General features: G+C 35.3%; 1 protein-coding gene across 6 annotated transcripts in view; it reads left to right on the forward strand.

Moving 5' to 3' along the window:
- The window catches only part of CCDC91 (coiled-coil domain containing 91), a 313,500-nt gene that overhangs the window by 256,608 nt on the left and 40,194 nt on the right, over positions 1-16,698 (forward strand). The window lies entirely within an intron of this gene.

Raw genomic sequence — 16,698 nt, forward strand, 5'->3', positions numbered from 1 at the left:
CAAAATAAATGCCACTTCAGTGCTGTGTGGTCTTATTAAAGTGTGAGTTTGAGCAGTGGCTGAAAAGAATGGGTCAAACTTAATTTGTAGTCTTTTCAACAGATCTTTAGTCTTAAGTAATAACTTAAGAAACACATAAGATGTTTAATGGAATCTCTGGAATAAACATATTCTAATATAGTACATAATAAGTTATATAATAAATTTTTTTATACACAGTGTTTTATCTTTTATTTGTATGTTTGGTATACCATGTTGTATATTATAAAAGGAATATATTTAAGGATTATATAATATGAGGTATAAATATGTAATATAAACATTATATAACATTTACCATGTGTGTTATGTTTTATATAACATATCATAAAAGTATGAATAAAGCATAAAACAGTGTGTGTATGAGGAAATTTGACACATGATATCTAAACTTAATTGGTGGTCAAATAGCAAAATAAATAGAAAATGTAAGATTACCCTTCAGTTGGCAGTTAAGTAAAGGCTATGAGTACAGTAAAAGCACATGACACCAGCTTAATTCCACACTCTTAATTTGAAGTCAAATTTGATATGATAAAAAGAAAATTCTCACCCCCCAGTAGCGACCATTAGGTTTCAGCAAAGGAGAATTTGTCAGCAGAGTAAAAATTGCTAATTAAGCTTTCCAGGTGAATTATGCATTCATAGAAGCATTTTGTGTGGGATTATGATAAGGAAAAAAACCCAGAAACTTCTCCTAGCATTATTATTTTTTTTTTGCTAATGAAAAATGTGCTTTTCAGATTAATATTTGACATTCTCTTTTTTCTGAAGTTTACAGTGTGATTCTAAAAGTTATTCCACTCGTTACTAGATTCACAGAAGATTAGAACTGATTTAATCAGTAGACTAGTAGGAAGTTGATTACTTCCACTTGGGGATTTGGGAGTTATTTTTATAACACATTGTGGAATACTTTTAATATTTGAATGTTTCCATCTCTTCAAACAGAAAAACTATAAAAAAGGAAAATGGATAAAATATCTGAAATGGAGCACCAACTAATTACTAGACCTCTTTTTTATATAACTTTTTAAAAAATTAGATTCTCTATACTCTTCTTCTTTCCAAAACTAGATTTCAGTATTTCAAGTTAATTTGAATGAATATCTTTGGGCTTGGAAATTTTTCACAAAAAATAAGATATCTCATAGCTTATAAAGTCATAGTTAGACGAAACAAAAGTTTTTTTAGCAAATTCATAATCTTCTTGTCTCTTTCCAAAAGACTAAATTAGGGCAACTCATCTCTACTTCTTCCTTTGTAAGATGGATTTCTATTTGCATCAGAGAAGAACACTTTTCCAGAACAAAAATTTTCCTTTCTCCTCTCCAGCTTTTTTTAACTAGAGAGTCAATTTGAGATTTTTAGCATTAGACACCTCAAAAGCCCTATAGACCTTAGTTCCAACTGGGCTTACAGTCCAGTCTGTGAAGTAATCTTCCCCTTTTGAAGTTTTCAGAAATCTTTGAAGAAGAAATCTAATGTTGTGTTAGTTCCTGTCTTTATATGTCTTTTGTCCTAAACAATTTTTCCTTTGACATCATCTTACCCTTACCAAATTCACTAAAAAGCTGAAATGAAGACTCTTTTCCCTACATCATTCCCTTTAGTCTTTTACTTTTAAAAGATAGGGAAACACAGAATGAAAAATCCAAATGCTTAACTTTTCAAATAACTTATAACTTGTCCTACAGGATAAAATGCAGTAGAATCATGTATCACCAGAGTGAATAACGTTGCTTTTTCTGTGTGTCTGCAGTCAACAAGTTTTTAATCAGTTATCCAATCCTTTTAAGTATTGCTATTATACCATGAATTAAAATTAAAATTGTAGAAGAATTAAAATTATACTGAGAAAATGTTTTACTTTTAAATGCCATTTCAGTTTTCCTTAAATCAATAGAGATATCATCAAATTTTATAAATACTATTCAGCTGGTCTAAACACCTTCAGTAGGACAAAGGGGCTACCTATACATGTGCTAATTAACTGAATTGTAATTTACACTGAAATTGCATACTAAATTATTTACTAAATTGTATACATAGTACTTCTATTGTTAGTCCAAGTCATGATAATAACCAACAATTAGTATGGAACCAAAATATCCAAACAAAGAGAGCTTTTTAAATGATCAATCAGAAAAATAATTCAAATTAATAATGGATCTGTTCCAGTGATAAAAATGACTTTCTTTTAAGTATTCTAAGTAATAGGGATTTTTTTTAATCCTCTGTAAAATCTATCTTGTTAAGCCCAGAAGAAATAATTATTATATTGAATTCACGGTTAGCATGGAATTGAAAAGTTGCTGTTTTGTGGCCTCAACTTTTATAAATTTTCCATTAGTCGATAGAAATTTCTGTTTTTTTAAAGATTTATTTATTTATTTGAGAGAGAGAGCGAGCGTGCACATGCACAAAGGGAGGGGCAGAGGGAGTGAGAGAATCTCAAGCATGCTCCCTGCTGAGCTTGGAGCCCCATGTGGGGCTTCATCTCACCACCCTGAGATCATGACCTGAGCTGAAATCAAGAGTCGGATGCTTAACCAGCTGAGCCACCCAGGTGCCCCCGAAATTGTCTAGATGTTAATAAATTTGGAAATCTTCACTATGATTTGTACAATCCAAAGAAAACCTGAAAAGATTTTAAGATATATTTAATTTGTCTGAGAGTCAGCTAGGTATCTTTAAGTGTAGTGATTTGCATTGGGAAGGCCGTAACTGTATTTCATTGAAACTTAAATTTTGGTCCAAACTTTCTTGAATCGTTATAAATTCTACATAAGAGGTTGCAAACTGTAACCTGTGGGTCAAATTTGGTTTGCTACTTGTTTTTGTAAATAAAGTTTTATTGAAACATACAACCATACTCATTATGTATGTATCATTTTTTAGCTGGTTTCATGCTGCAATAGCAGGGCAGTTTGAGATTCTATTAGGACCATATAATGTAAAATATTTACCATCTGACCCTTTATAGAGAAAAGCTTATCAACTCCTGTTCTAGACCATCAAAATCATCTTGTGGGGAAAATGTCTTCCTGTCGGGCCTTTAAAATATTTATTCTTTCATTATGCCTCATTGTAACTAGACAGTTGAAATTCCATAGGTGCCAATCTGGGAAAGATTTTTCTCTCGATAATAATTGCCAGGTAAGGTATTATTATAACATTAAATCTGGTGATTAGTGGCATAAACTGTATTTTAGACTGAAGGAGATTATAGAAAAATGAGATAGGAAAGACCACATCCCTTGACACTTCCCTAGAGAGGAAGAATTTGTGGTTTATAATGACCTATGGCCCTTGGATTAGAATGGAGTGTTCCAACCCATCCCACAAGTTGAGACTGTTACACATGAGCTTGCTATGAGGGAGGAAGTGTGAATAACATTCAGCAAGCAACAACTACTCACAGCCAAGCAGTGATTCCTAAAAAATAAAATCTTGTCCAAATGTAATAAAAGATTATTTTTTTTTCCTCTTAAGAACCAGAATTATGCCCTGTGTTTTCTAAATCACCTCCAGGAAAATAATCTTCACTTTAGAGGATCCTTTTAATTTAGATCTTTAGAGAAGACTAAGGAGCAATTATCTTCACTTCAGAGTTTTTGTGGTCAAGGCATTGTCAGAATTTCTTAATTTTAAAAGGACTCTTTTAATCCAGTTTTGCTGCATATTCTTGAGTATTTGCATCTCAAACTAGTTATTAAAAGGTAGTATTTGGCCAAAATGAATTCTGTGATCAGTTCCCGGTTACTTGAATTAAACATGATTTCAAGACAGTTATTTAATATCTTATGGTGCCTTACTTTTCTCCTCTTAATAATATGGAAGTTGCCCTGTCTAATCTTTAATGTCTCTTACAGCTCTAAAATCTATCAACACTATGTGTAACATTTCCATGACAACTGATAAATCTTTCAAGGGGTTTTGAATTCTTGGCATAAATAACTTGCATCTTACTAATTCTTTTATACATTATTTATGCATTAGCATGGAAAATGACACTTTCTGGCATTCCCAGCCTTCTGCCTCATTTTCATTCTAATTAATTAGCCTAATTAACTCACTCGTACTCATTTTGGGGCAGGCTGTTTATTGCCTGTGCAAAAAGCATCTGCCCTTATAACTTTTGATTTGGGTCTCATATAAGAAAATGTTTTTATCTGACCAAGGCATATTAAAATGAGTATACCCTCTTATGTACTTGTTGCCCTTTCATTCATACCTTATTTTGATGCCAAAGGGAATTAAATCTCCATACTACCTGTATTTCAAGTTAACCCATAAAAAATGTACCTTCTAAATTTATAAAATTTCATCCATTTCAAATGGTACAGTAACAAATACATAGAAAGACATATAGATTTGGAAATAGCCAGTGCAAATCATTTTGCCAATTGATATTTCACAAGGTCATTGAATTGTCCTCCTCTCTAAATTTAAAGAATGGAAAACTTAATTCAGAAGGGATTAGTGAAACCAGTAAGGTAAATAGGTTTTAAAAGGTTTCATAGTTTATATAGGTGTGGTCTAAAAATTTATTTACTTTTTTTCCCCATCTTTGAAAACTTATTTCATATAGTATACCTTAAAATAAAATTTATTGCCATTCTCCACTTTATATTTTAAGTCTTCTTGATCTTCTTCCTTATTTTGCCATAGTCAGTTGCATAAGAATAACCTTGAAAAAATTTGTTGACACATGAACAATCATGGTCTCTGGTGAGGCAGATCACTATTGATCATTTCCATTTGAGCAGGGGGGCAATTGAAAAGATATTATAGATACAACTTAATGTTTAACATCAAAGCCCATTGTATCTGTTTCAGGAAATAACATATGTTCCAACTTAGAATTAAAATGACAATTTATGTATGTACACATAAGAACTAATTAGGTATAGCAACTAATGTGCCCTTTAGGTGTTTTGGGGATAGCATTTTGTTTAAAGAAAAACAAAATTTCTAAACCCAAAATACAGTTAAGTGTAAATACTTGTATTGGGGTCACTTTAGTATCTAAAAATGTTTATCTCTGTGTAGTAATTTAAAATATTCATTTAAATAATTATTCAGTCACTTCTTGAGTTATTACAGTGACAGTTGGCTTTATTCTTCAGTGAAAGGTTTTAACTTTTTCTTAATATTCAGATGACTTTTCTCCATTGGTGCACTATACTAAAGTTCTTAAAATTTAGATGGTGATAAGAATTGATTCAAATCAAGGACAAATCAACAAAGTGTCAATTTTGAGTCACAGATTATGGCAGTTAGGAATTGACACTCTTGATGGATATACTATCTTTGAAGGCTTGTAAGTTAGGTATCGCTTTTGAGATGGGCCAAACCAACTGAAGCTTTTACTCAGAATGGCTAAATATCTCATAATATAAATGGTGAGCAACTGGTTAAGAAGGAAAACCAGAGGTCAGACCTAGAGGAAGCAGTAACTTCAAAGGCCTCAAAATTGAAATGATGGTAGCAGTGATGATGAAAGCTAATACTTACGTAGCATTCACTATATTCCAGGCCCTCGTCTAAGGAGTGTGTGTGTGTGTGTGTGTGTGTCTGTGTGTCTGTGTGTCTGTGTGTCTTCATTACTCACAGGAATACTATTAGCCATCAAATCATAAAACTAGAAAGTGGTAGTCTGGGGGCGCCTGGGTAGCACAGTGGTTAAGTGTGTGCCTTCGGCTCAGGGCGTGATCCCAGCGTTCTGGGATCAAGCCCCACATCAGGCTCCTCCACTAAAAGCCTGCTTCTTCCTCTCCCACTCCCCCTGCTTGTGTTCCCTCTCTCGCTGGCTGTCTCTCTCTCTGTCAAATAAATAAATAAAATCTTTAAAAAAAAAAAAAGAAAGAAAGAAAGAAAGTGATAGTCTGGCTCTGAAGTCTGAGCTGTTAACCAGCAATCTACCTCTGTGGGCAAGATGCAGCAATAAAGAACAGGGACAGAAGTTTGTGAGTAGGTCAGAAATGTACATTTCAGGTTAAAAGCTAAGACCAAGAGGCCAACAGGGACCCATGCTTCTTTTTTGTTAGCTGTATGGCACTGGGTAGTATCCACCGTATCAAATAGCTGTGGAGGACCAGGAGCAACATGTTCTTTAAATTTTGGAAGGGAAGTATAAGGACATATTAAATAATTATGTAAAGACAAAATAATAGCTTGAAGCAACAGTAAACACCATAATACATGGCAGTGCTTGAATAAAGGTCAAATGCATTATGCTGACATAATTGCAATAGAAATCCAGAAGATCATTTAAGTCTAGAGTGATCAGGGTGGCTTTTTTCTTTATTTCGGTTGGATAGAAATTAAAATATGGACTAGGCTATATAGTAAAAAGAAGATAAGTAATAGTATGTGAGAAACCAAAGGATTTAGTCTCTTACAGAAACAACCAAATTAATTTATAAAGATTTTACTAAAAAGCCTTTTTCTAGATTCTTGATATTGCCTTTTGGTTGCAATTCTAGAATGTCTTGTTTCATTAAGCTCAGATTATTGGGGGCAATGGGGATGGAAAGATTTTTTAAGCTTATGTTGATTTGCCCTTCAGCTAATCTTAGAAGGTAAAAAGTATTTATTCATTCATGAACTATTTATTAAGGATCCCCAGTTGCCTTCACTGTGCTGCTGCAGCCACAGCTCTTACACTATTGAAATGGAGGCTGAAGTGGTGTTGCCGACTGCTAACATCTTGATCTATCCGTATATCTACACGGCACGCTTCGGAGTGTGCCCTTCCTATTCCATCCTCGGTTGTGTACTGTGAAGCTTGTCTAAATGTTTTTTCCATTCTGTAAAGAAATGTTGAACATCTTTAATAGTCTGAGCTCTGTGCTCAGGACCCAGGATAAATGAGATAATGAGAGCTTACCCCTCATAGCCATCATCATCATCATCATTTAGCAACTAAAATTAATAAAGATTTTTACATATACTATTTGATTCTTATAATCAACTGCATGGTTATGATGCTGCTTTTACAAACCAGAAAATAAAAGAGATGGTAGAAATGTTGACTCTTCCAAGGTTACTTCTAGTAAATAGTGTCACCGAGGCTTGAGTTTCCAGTTCTTCATCCTGTACTCTTTTCTCTGCATCACACCAACTAGCCTTGTCAACTTCCTTTACGCTAGCAGTTTCCTGGTGCTGTCTAGGGTGAAGCCGGTATCCGAAGATGATTATCAAATCCCACAGTGGTTAGAACCAGTGAAGAGGTACAGTCCCAGCACTGGAAGGGCATGAGATACTCAATAATAGAGGAAAGATCCTGAAAACAGGAGTCCACATTCTACTATTCTCTTCTTCTTTTATGGTGCTTTCACTGTACTGCTGTGCCCAGTTTTGAGTTCCATATTTAGGAAAATATATTGGTATTTTCATAGAAATCAGAGTTCTTAGAGTGAGCTATGGAGGATATAACCTAGGAGAAGTGTTTGAAAGATCTGAGATTGTTCAACTGAAGAAAAAGTTACTGTGGGAATTCAATAATATAGAAACCCAGAAAACATGATCTTAATATGATCTTAGTGTTGAAGGAATATCTAGAAATGTTTAACTTAAGTGGAATCTAGGTTGTTGAAGTGAAATGTTTTATATCAGAAAACAATGCAAAACAACAACCCATTTCTTGAACATCAAGTTTGTCCAAAATACCATGGTAGCTGCTTTATTTATACTGTTTCACACAATCCTCAAAACAAGCCTAAAATAATATCTGCACTTTACGGACAAGGAAAATTGAGAGTCAGTGATATTTGATAACTGCCCAAGATCAGTAGAAGAGAGAGTTAAGATTAAACTTGGTTCTGTCTGACTGCAAACCATGTAGGGAGATTCCCCAGTAACTACTGAAGTCTGGTTAGATAATTTGCCTTACACGTTATTTTTCAGACAGCATTCTAGGATTGTCACTTTCTCCATTAGCAGGCTTTCAATACACCTTTCCACTTGTACAGGCTCCATCTAGATAACTTAGAGAAATTGGTTCCATCCAGACAAATGAGGAAGAAAAGTAGAAAAGCCTGGAGAGTGTGCAGCCACATACACCTCACTTGGGAAATTGCTTGCAATTATGTATCACATGCAATTTATAAATTATTTTTAAGTAGATTTTTTTTATTTTTAAGTAGATTTCTCACCTATTGTGAACTTTTGAGTACCCTAACAAAGACTACTGGTTTAGATTATTTTAAATATTATTTTATTCCCACAGTATTTTGAGGTTTTGATTTATATAAAAAATAGGCCTGATGTTTTCCTGATTTTATTAGGAAATAGTAGGTGGTAGTAAAAGATGGACAAAGTCTTAAAATGAGGTTTCTCTAAAATGCACAGCATGAATTGGGCTATGAAGCTAAAACCACCACCAGCTTATATAATAGCAGTGATAAGGTAACAATAACTTTGTTTTGCTTTTTTTATTATTATTTTTTTAAATATTTTATTTATTTATTCGACAGAGATAGAGACAGCCAGCGAGAGAGGGAACACAAGCAGGGGGAGTGGGAGAGGAAGAAGCAGGCTCATAGCAGAGGAGCCCGATGTGGGGCTCGATCCCAGAACGCCGGGACCACGCCCTGAGCTGAAGGCAGACGCTTAACCGCTGTGCCACCCAGGCGCCCCTGTTTTGCTTTTTTCAAAAACAAGTCTAACTCTACTATTCTAGGTAGTATTATCTGTAGCTTTTTCCAATTAACACTATGTTTGAAACTAAAATTCTTAGCCTATTCTTTTTAGTTCTCATTAAAGTCCTTATGGGTATATTCTTGGAATTGGTACACATTTCTACTCATGTACAGGCTAATGTCAAACTCCCTTAAAATTGTACTTCCTCTAGGAATTAAAAAATGAAACAAAAGTAACATGTCAGAGTTATTTCAGTCCTTTAAAATAGATCCAAATATACAAGTCATTATTGCAAACAAGTTTTTTATGTAGCAAATTAAGAAAACTGAGTCATAATCCCAACATAATCTGTTTAAAAACCAATTTTGTTGAATTTTGAAGTTATGTTGGCATGGATAATATTTTTTTTAACTTCATTTTATTCTATTTCAGCATGGAGCTAAGCAGTATAATCCTAGTATTTACTTCTCTGACACTTCTTAGTGGCTCCCAATTCTTAATTATCTTGCTAGGTAGAGAGAAGAAATTACTGTCATTTACAAGAAAGATACAAGGATTGAACAATAACAGTTCAGGCCTTGCACTGATACCTACAAGAGCTTCTTACGAAACATTTACAAATATAATCACTTTCTCCATGTACTTTAAACAATTGGACTGTAGAAATTATAGGATTGTGTAGGCTTACTCCGTAATAGGTTAATGTCCTTTGTATTATCCTGCATATTTATGAATGTCTTTTGCTTCACATTCTTTGACTTATTTTTCAAATATATAAATTGTTAAGAGATGAGTTATTTTTCATGTGCTGCTTTTTAACTGAAACTTCGAAAATGACTATTTTCTTATTTCCTTTCTTTATCAAAATCTCTTTCAGTACAAAGCAGATGGTATTATTACTAAAAGACACTTGGTAGTTGTTACATTTAAACTATTTGATTTATTATATAGTTGTTTTCCATCATATGTATCTCCTCAGCCATCAGTTCTTTCCTTTGAAAAAATAGCAAAAATAACAATTTGGTTTGTAACTAATAGTGCCTTGGAAACAGCATGAAAAAATCATTTTCTAAGAGATGCGGTATTTTTCTTCTCATATGAAAACAGAGAAAACCTCCTTGACATTCTGTTCATTGCTGATTCATATGCACTGACGTGACCTCTCTGTGCTCCTGTCTTGCTTTGGAAGCTTTGTGCTCACTCTTTAAAGGAAAGCCAATTATTTAATACATGTGAACTCAAGTCTGTAACAGAGAGGAAACAGATACATCATTTATTATCATCACATTATCTTTGAATGAAGTCCATTAGATTATGGGTGAATCACATGTCTGACTTAGTCTTTGACTAAATTATCACACAATTTTTCTTATTTTTTAAAATAGGAATATTAAATGGATAGGCAAGACATAATTTTACTTTTCTTTCTGTGAGATTGATGTACCAGTATATATCTCTTATTATTTTTTCAAAGATACTTATTATCCTATATTCTTTTTCTTGTAGTTTTTCATTCATTCCCGTCATTGATTGGTTCAGCTGAGATTCCATGCATGAGATTCCATAATCCTTAGTTTTATACATAAAGCTGCAACATTCACATGAATTTACCCTCTAAGAACTTTTTTTTATCATTGCATCCTTTTAGCAGAGAATTTAAGATTAACCTAATTAAGATCCTATAAATATTTGACGGGTTGTTGGTCTATTTGAAAACTGTCTATTTTTTAAATTTAGATTGAATTCCTAATTTTATGCAACAGAGGTTGACTCTGACTGATTAAGCAGAAAAGGAGTTTATTAATTAAGAGGTTATTGGGATGAGAGAAACAGGCTTTGAATCTCAGCTTCCAAACGCAAAGGCCAAAACCATGACATAATCGCTTCTCGGCCTTTTGGCTAAGATCAAGTGCAAAACCATGACATAGGACTGACCTAATGAGAAAATCCCGTTGCTGCTGCTTGCCCACCAAATGCCCCCCTCCCAACTCATTGCTTTCCCTTCCCCACTTACACCACTGCATCTTACAACTTGAAGTCTCTGCCTCTACCCTGACCAGTAGGAAGGTCCCTTCTGGAGTTTCATCATCAGATTGTTCATTTCTTTTTGAAATCTCATGAGGGTAAACCTGATTGGTAGACCCTTGATCACATACCTATATACTGGGTACAAAAAGAAGCTAAGAAAATACACTTTAGGCATTCTCCCTCACGGTGACCAAACTGATAAGCGTATACTATCTCGTGATATGGTAAAGGTTTTCACAAAATGCCAAGACAAGAAAATATGGCAAATGTATACTATCCTACATTGCTTGGCTTTTCAATATCAATTTATACCCTTTGTCAGTACTTAAACCTAACCTTTAAAATATACCATTCTTCCATACTTTAACCATATTAACATTAACATCAGGTAATATCATGGCAAAGTACTTGAGCTATCCCGTATAAAAACAGAATGTGTTCATAAAGGGCATGGCCTAAAGTCTCTTGTAGGAACCTCCCACAAGGCAAGTATAGCTGAAAGCGTGAGTGATCTGCTCACATACCTTCTGTTTCTTTCTCAAGTCTCATTCCCTATATGTCCCAGTCCCTTACTAGGGCCTACTACGGAGCATGCCTGATTTAATAGTTCAGTGACTCAGCTAAACTGAGTTCATTTAGGGCAGACCAGGTCACATTGATTGTTTCCACAGTCTGATATACAGACTTTAATAGCACTTTTAATGAACTAAATGCTCCCTTTCAAAGGGACAGGTTTCCTGCCTGATGACTTTGCTCCAAAACCTTAGAGATCTCTGCTGGGATTCCTCCATCAGAACTTGCCACAGGCTCCATGTAGCACTGCTATAAAAATACTAACATTTCTAAATCCACGGAATCTGTTGGTCTTGTAGCCAGGATTAACTAGGAAGGCTCCTTCGTCCTTTTGTGCTCACTCAACAGCTAGAGACTTTTAAGTCACTTCATAAATAAGTCTAAGCAAGATTCCCAATGGGATATATATTATTTTCAAAAAGGCCTACGTACCACTGTGCCTCTTCCTTAGTGGCAGGAGGCACAAGGTACAGTGAGTTATCTAACTTTGTAGAAGTTACCCTGATATGCTCAAGATCACTGGGCCTGCAGAAACTTCACCGAGGTGTAGCTCTTATATTTTCATAATGATGTATCTCCCACCTTACTACACTCATATTGGACTTAGAGCTATGTTTTACATAGCTGTACAAAGGATCTTGAATACTTATTACTTCCTGCTTTCCAGGTCCTGGAGATGGAATGTCATCCTTGTAGTTGTCCTATGTTTTGGGGAGACAGTCACGGTCTTTGCGAAATACGCTGTGGTTCAGGGCCAAGTAATTTGTGTAGCCCTAAGAGGAAACGATGTATTGCTCTATAAAAACAGCTGTTACAGGTGTTGTCTCTATTGGGGAAGAAGGAAAGGACGATGTGCAGATGAATAGTCATATACCTGGTGCTGAGCGCTAGTGAAGAATGCAGGTGTGGCAGCTGCATATGAAACCACTATCTGATTAAGCCCCTAGTAATGTACCCTCCTCCTCCAGTGCCAGCTGTATACTCTGTGCGTGTAAGGTCCTACTGGGCTGGATGTGAGGCAGGTTCGGGGTATCATCATTTGATTCCCGCAGTCATCCTTTGTGACCACTAGTCCACAGTGGTATTCTGCATCCCCCGTCATTTAGAGTTAGTTCAGAGCTATTCTACAACAGCACCCAGAAGACCTAGCATTTCCCTTTCTCCAGTCCAGTTACCTTGCTGGAAAAGGCCAAGCTGAGAGTTTACCGTTTACATCTGTGATGTCATTACCGTACATGTCTTCAGGAACTTGCACTCTCTCCTTCACTCAGAGAGCTCTGGATCTGGATCTCAGGAGTAGAAATTGGAAAAGACATTACAACTTTTTGTTGTAGTGGTTCAAGTCAGGTCTCTCTTCATTAAACCTAGATATCTTATAATTTTATTAAGTTGAATTTTTTTGGATGCCTATCTGGTATATGGATTATTTGATCCAGTAGCCAAAGCCAATGGTCAGTGCGGGCCAGAGCATTCTGATGACAACCCAACTCTCCTAGCAAGAACAGTAACCTTTTCCTCCTCCCTCTTGGATTTAAGTGTTTCTGCCTGAGGTCGGCCACCTTAGCATCCCCTGTCTGCATTGAAAGCAGTGTTACCCAGGAGCACTCCTGGTCTTTAAAAGGTAGACAGTGTTGTTCCCTGATGCTGGCTTTTCCCTCCCCGGGAACATTAGGGAATAGCTCTTGGCTGTGATTTTTGCCTTGAGCTGAGAATTTGGAATTGTGAACATTTCATTATCTTTTTAAAAGCTGTGCTGTGGAATTAAAAGCAAGTCAAGAATCTTGTCTTCATTACTCTTTACATTGTTGTTCCATGTTAGTAGCCACTGAATCCTCCAAAGTCTTGGCTGCATTGGTCACTTCATTTCAAGTGACTGTAGTTAATAATTTGTTACTTTGCTACTGCAGGCTGCCAGAATTTACTTTTTTTTTTTTTTCTTTCAGAAACCAGCTGGACTTTTAGAGCCATCAGCCCTTAGAGAGCCAGAACTAACCATAGATCTTTCTGATTTTCCTGAGGCTGAATTGCCTTCCGCCACTTCTTAGTAGCCATTTAGTATCAACCAGGGTTTTCCTCTTAAACAGCAGAAGCTGTCTCTGGCTGGTTAAGCAGTAAAAAAGTTTATTAAAAGGAAATTGAGTAGTTGACCAAATTGTTGATAGCTGGAGAACCAGGGTCAAGGTTAAGCGTCTAGAAACCATACCAAAACTATACCACAGAACTTGCTTAAAGATAGGTCCCCCTTTGCTGTGACATTCCCATCAAGCGCTCTAAGCACCTGTTGCTTAACGCGCCCATTGCAGTGGCCAACAGTTGAATGTATCTCATCCTTATAAGCAAAATGGATGCTATACAGAGCTTCCTTCCTCTCATTCTGCTGAATCAAAGTCCATCACGGTTGACTCTGATTAGCAGAGCCCTGGGAATAGAGCAGGATAGTTAACTATGTTTTCTGGATTTTACCTAGGGGAGTCATACCTCATAAGGCTAGAAATTCATCAAACACAGGAAGGGTATCAAAAATCAGGGAACATTACAAATGGCCACTACATATTTTAGGAATTTTTTCCAAGTTGCTATGGTTACTGTAGAAATATTTTTCCAGCTTTTTAAGTCTCATGGCTAATTCTAAATCTGATCCTTTGAAGTCAAACTACATGGGTTTCATTCTTACTAAAACAGGACTTTAGCCGTCGCCAGGTTCATCAGACATCTTGTAGAAAGTTTGCCACTTGGCCACCACAATTTCATACTTTCTCAAATAATCTGAGGTTTCTACAGTTGGGCCCAAATGATGTGACACTGTGCACAGGACATGCAGCATTTGGAATAGATAAGGTTTTCATTCCATGTATTTATGCTAAAAATAGATAGTTTTAGAAGGTGTATATAAATAGATTTTTTTTTTTAAGTTTTAATGATTAAGTGGTTGTTTTTTAGTTAACCAACAATTTTACCTTTGGTAATTTAGGGACATCTTACATACATTAGTTATGGTACTTGTTTTCATAGAGTGATGGCCACAAAGATCCCTGAAGTAGAAAGAACGTGATTAACTTGTCTTTTTACTGAATTCACATAGATTAAATTTCAGTTGTCTCTTGTGTCCTTGGAAACATCTTTGTTCTTGGTATTTACATCACGCTCTTATCGGTAGATCTATTTCTTCTACATCCTCTCCATTTTCTTGCTATCAAACCTGTTATCCATGACCTCTGCTCTTTTCTTCAACTGTATGTGTAAAATTGAAGAAATAATAAGAAACTAGACAGTAAAGTACTTTTTATCGAATTAAGTCACATATATTCTGAGTCTGAAAAAGGAATGCTTAGCTATGTAGTAAGTATATAGGTTTTGTTGTGTCTATTTTCACTGGTCCTTTTTACTTTTCTCTTCTTTGAGATTCTGGGCTATAGAAGATAATGGCTGCTCAAAAGCTGGCTGCCAGTCAGAACATTATTATGCTAGTAAGTTTCAAAGTTAGATCCCTCCAATCCATTTCAGTCTTTTCCAGATAATGTTTTCCAATGTAGATAATTTTCTGAACATTTGACTTGAAGTACAATATTTTAGGATAAACCTACATCCAACATTCAGTGTACATTGGGATTGATTCATTAAATGATTCCACTATTCTTGTCACCAAGATTTTTCATATTTTTGTATTTTTGCATGTATAATGTGATCATTACCTTGTACCAGGAACATATTAATCATAATTTATTAGCCATTTTACAAGAATTTTAGTGTCTGCTTTTTATTCATCTGTGGGGACATTTGGCATATAAAATAACTTTGTTGCTTAGTTTTTCCTTTATAGTTTAGAGTGCTTATTCATTTAAGATTTAGTGTGACTATAATATATTCAACACTTTGCTTTTGTCCTCAATATTTATTCCATTCCTGTGGTTCACATTTTCCTTTTCTTATGTATCATGTGTTGAAAATGAAAATATCTTGTCTGGGGTGGAGCTTAGCCACTGGACTAAACAAACATGCTCTCCTTCTGCTCTTAGTTGATTTTAGTGGTTAAATTACTAAAAAATCCTGTTAATAAAAAAAGAAGTTTTACATCTACCTTTTTTTATTGTGTACTTTCATAGTTAGTAAAATTCCCTTCCTTTCAGCTCTCCCACCAAAATGCAACTTGTTCACTCATATTTCTTTTATATGTAAGACCCTGACATTAATAGTCAACAGATTAATGAAAATTGCATAGATATTCAAGAATCAAAGTTTTTGAATTTAGTGAAAGAAATTAAACCACTTGAACAGAGTTTCCAAAACTCAGAGGGTATCTATGATGGGCTATCCAAGGCATGTTCTTCTTTTGTCAGTAGCACAAGTGCAAGAAGAAAAACCCAAACACATGAACACTGGGAGTTTCTGATTGTGTCGCCTCTCACATCTTGTGGGCCAAAGCAAGTCATCTGGCCAAGCCCAGGGTCAAAAGGCAGAGAAGTACATTCCACCCACCATGAGGCCAAGCATGTTGCATGGTCAAATTCAACATCAATGGAGTAATCCTCCCATGGATGTGAGGAAAAAGAATGGGTTCCCAAATAGTAATTTAATCTGCTATACACCAACCAATCTAAGTAAGTTACCCTCTCTCCTACTAACCTTACTTTATCATATCATGATCTTGTTTTCTTTTCTTCTTAGCCCATATCATTATCTGAAACTATTTTAATAGTTTATACTGCATTATTTACTCATTCATTAAATGTCAGCAGACACCCAATATGTACAAGGTACTCTAAGTAGCATCTAAGATGCATCTAAGCAACGCATCAATAAAAAAAACAGATAAAAAATCCATTTTAATTATCTGTCTCCCTCACTAAAGTTTCTGCTCTAAGAGGGAAAGGACCTATTCTGTTTTGTTCACCACTGTATTCTCAGTATCTCAGAATAAACCTGGCACATAGAAGATGTTCAAGAAAATTTTGTTTCATGAATGAAGAAACGCCATTAAACATTTATGTAATCTAGCACCATTTGCTCAGACCCTCTGCTTATTAAGCAGCTTTCTGATTGTGATTTGCTTACAATATAGGGAGGTTTTTATAGACAGTTTTGTGAACTTGAGTTACTACAAGTCTTCTTTTGAGAGAAAGATCTGTGCTTAGTATTTTGGCAAATCTGAGGTCTGTACCTACACAACTGAAAACCAGTCCTTCATGCAGTAAACTCAGCATGGTAAAACCACCCTGCGAAACTTAAGAGATAGACACCATGGGCTAAGTACACTTGTAATTCACTTCTAAGCAGATTAATGGAAAGGGATTTTGACACAGAATATATGACACCCAGTGTCTCCTGAGGATTCTGCTCACTTTAGATACTTATCTTCTTTACTTCAAGGTTTCTAAAAAAAGTTATTTCAGTGATAAGGTATTAGTGTTT

This window comes from Ursus maritimus, unplaced genomic scaffold, assembly GCF_017311325.1.
Source record: "Ursus maritimus isolate PB19 unplaced genomic scaffold, ASM1731132v1 scaffold_26, whole genome shotgun sequence".
NCBI classification, from domain to species: Eukaryota; Metazoa; Chordata; class Mammalia; order Carnivora; family Ursidae; genus Ursus; species Ursus maritimus.